Here is a 3,689-nt window from a genome sequence, read left to right on the forward strand (position 1 = left end):
CCCCTGAGGACGAAGTGTCTGTCTTTGGTGTTTGTATGCTTGTAGCAACGAGTTGGAAGTCTCTTCAAAATCATACAGTCATGACAGTTGGAAAAGACCTCTATGATGGTCAAGTCCAACCCCAACCCAACTCATTACCCACGTCCCTCAGTGCCCATCCCCATGGCTCCCTTAGGATTAGTTAGGATTAGTGATCCCCCCCACCTCCCTGGGAAGCTGTGCAGTGCAGCACCACCCTTTTGAAGAAGAAACGTTTCCTAATATCCAACCTGAACCTTCCCTGGTGCAACTTGAGGCCATTACCTCCATTACCACTCTGGTGGTGTGATGTCTATAAGGACATGCAGGTATGCCCAGCATGGCTGTCTCACAGCTACCCACTACACCAGCTTGTTTTCTGCAAGGACACCCCCTGCCCTCTCTAATTGCTTGTCTGTACAAAGGCTTTGCTCATTTACGAGCAGGAGAAAAATCCCTCATGGGTTAAAGCTGCAGAATCAAGGCAAGGGTTGCTCATTTACCCCACAGATGACAGAGCTTTCAGTAGATGCCTGGAAAATTTCCCTCCAGGTTCTGAGTACCACCTGCTTCCCCCCAGACCATCCCTGCCATCCCTGGGCAGTGAGGGCACTACTGCCTCACTTGAAGCCAGTAAATCCTCCTTGTTTACCCCACACAGGAGTTACCAGAGAACAGAGCTAAGCTCCTTCCCATCAATTCCACTCACTGCCTCCATTACTGTTATTACTGTGATTAAAAAGCAATCAAAGAGAAATCTTTTTCCTGTCCTAAAATTGCTGCAAATGTCTCGGTTCCACCACTTAAGCATGAGAAGAGCAAGATACACACAAGCTCTCAGACTCTGCGATGCTGGAGAACGTAATGGAGCTGATCACCCGAGCAGCAGCATCAGCAGCAACATGGGGCTGCAGGAATGAACCTGACAGCTCAGGGAGCCCAATGCCACATGCACAGCAATGAGCTTTGCAGCCTGAAAGCGTGACATGTGCTCAGGGCTCTGCTCACCCACTGCCTGGGGTTTGGGGCCACAGTCAGCTCTGTAACCCCAGCAGATCCCTGGGAGGTGGGATGGGGATCTTAGAAACCTAGTGGGCTGCTTTTGGGCCATGCACTCAGGAAAGGATGATTGCACAGTGCCCTCTGGAGCAGCATCTTACTGCAGCCTTGCTTCCATCGTGACCCCATTGTGCACAAGGTTTGCTTGGAGAACAGTGGTCTCAAACCAGTAAGAGAACAAATTTATGCTGAAGTTTGCTAGCACACAGGTAATTCTGAGCTAGAATGATGAATGATCTGTGCCAGTGCACAGAAAAGTAAATAGCACAAGGTCAGCCCCTCTGTTTGGGTGTAAATTGGCTGCAATAGCCAGCTAGGAATCAAAGCAAGCAGCTCCAAAAGCTGATCTGCTTTAATAATTCATTCCCTTCACTTAATCATTTGACTTCTGTCACCGGAGCAAGACAGACCACTGTTTTATCTTCACACATATTGACTATAAAGTTTTAAAATGAACAATTCTTCAGCAGCATAAACAAGAATAATAAAATCTAATCGCTTGTGAACCTTTATGCTTTTGCAATACTTCTGCGGCATAAATTTGCCAGTCCTTTGCACAAAGATAACACAGAAATAAAGTGCTCAAATTTGCAAATTAGCAGGCATAAAACACAGGGACATGCTCTTAGTGGAACTACTGGGATGCTCACGCCAGCGATAGGTTTGGAAGCGTCATTGTTGGGATCTGAGCTATAGGTAAAGCGTTGGCAGCCTCCAGGCTGTGGACCTACAGAGCATTTCCTGCAGCACAGTGCTTTGCAGGGCTGTGCTGAGTTCTTCTTCTTTGGGACCCTTGGTGGAACCCTGCCTCCAGCTCCATCTGTGCACATTAGCACTCGGTGCTGCCCCGCGTTTCCCCGCTCCAGCAGTCTGACAGACCCCATTACCTTTTCACATGCCATTTGCCTGCTGTCAGAAGCAAGAAAGCTTCGTAACAGGGAAACCTTTAAAGGCCACAGCCCGCATATGTGTGCTCTTTACGCAGAGCCTCCTTCAAAGCAAAGATTTACTTCACATTTTCTCTTCCTGCTCGGGACCTCCAGGGGACGACAGCTCCATAGCCATGCTTTCTGCCTACTTATAGATTCTGTGAGTTACTCCCCCATTGCAAATCCTGGAGGATTTAATATCCACTCTGTAATCTACTGGCACCAACAGGCATTATCTAACTAAACCTTAAATTGAAAATGCTAGTCTTTCCATTTTCCCCAAGCCGTTGTGAAAAAGTCAGGCTCTCGTAGTCCGATGTAATTTACTCTGGCTCTAATTAAAATACACCACTCAGCTACTGCTGGAAGGATGCTCAGCAGTGCTGTGGGCACACTGGGGCCACACGGCCCCCAGCTCTGCTCCTGCTGCTGTCCCATGCATGAGCAGCACGCCAAGCTCTGAACACCTCAGCTTTGGCTCACGTTTGGGTTCCCAACCCATTCCCAGTAGTGGTCAGCAGGGAAACTTCAGATTCAGGTAGAAGCACTCTGCACCCAGGGCAGGACGGTGAAACTGAGATATGCGTTCAGTGCAGACTGAGAGAGGCTGATGAAGCACATTTCTCACCTGGCCTCTCTGTGTCATCATGTGTTTTCAAGGAAAAGAAACAAATTTCTGTGTTTCCTCCTCCCCCTCATTCATCATAGGCCATTTTGGCTAAATTGTCAAAGTCTAAACACAGGCCTGAAATACTCAATTATGACTTCGAAGTTATTAGAAAAAAAATAAAACTAAAAGCCTCCTTCCCAACCAAGGCTGTAGTTAATACCAGCTTTCCAAGTGAGTAGGGTGCAGATCCTGCTTTGCAGTTATCAATCCCCACTGACACGCAGTAAATGGGGAAGGCAGACTTTTGGGGGGCAGCCACTCAGGAGATGCAAAAACAAAGACGGAATTGCAGAGCAGGTCCACCTGGTTCAGCAACCCATCTGACAGTGCCAGATGCTTCAAGGAAGATGTCAGTAGACAGATGCAGGATAAACTGTGTTTAGGGAGAGCTGTTTCCTCCTGACCCCACAAGTTTGTACTTAGCTTATGTCCTTAATTAATAACCTTTGTGGTATTTTTATATCCTGCTAGTTCCATATCTGATGTGGCTCCTTGTTGTGCAACAGATGAGCATCCCTGGCATGTTTATTTCCCAGCACTGGTAGCAAACGTGAATCCCCGTTTCCGAGACTACAGGGAACAAAACCACAGAGCAGGTGAGATTTGCTTAAGGTCAAAAAAGCGCTTTGTAGCAAAGCAAGGACTTGAGGTCTAATCTCCTACTGGGAGGGGATTGTTTCCCTCAAACACACCTAATCCTATTTGGAATCCACTTGTCCCTCAGCTCAGGAACACATGGTGGCATTGAAGCTCTGTGACCTACGCTCATAAAAAGTATTTCTATGAGAACAACTGTTGTGCAGGCATCTTAGTGCCTTCAGAAAGCACGTGGCAGATGGAAGATGCTGTTGGTGTGGGGAGCATCTTGTATCCGTGGAGGTCATGGAGACCATGGATGATGGAGGGCTTTGCTCCTCTTGCAGTGCAAAAAGAATGGGGTTGGTAAGGCAGAATTTGATGCATGGGGCAGCTGGACACAACCCACAGTGGCAAAGACTACAACTATTTGTACA

The sequence above is a fragment of the Meleagris gallopavo genome, chromosome 26 (assembly GCF_905368555.1).
Source record: "Meleagris gallopavo chromosome 26, MGAL_WU_HG_1.1, whole genome shotgun sequence".
In the NCBI taxonomy this organism is placed as follows: domain Eukaryota; kingdom Metazoa; phylum Chordata; class Aves; order Galliformes; family Phasianidae; genus Meleagris; species Meleagris gallopavo.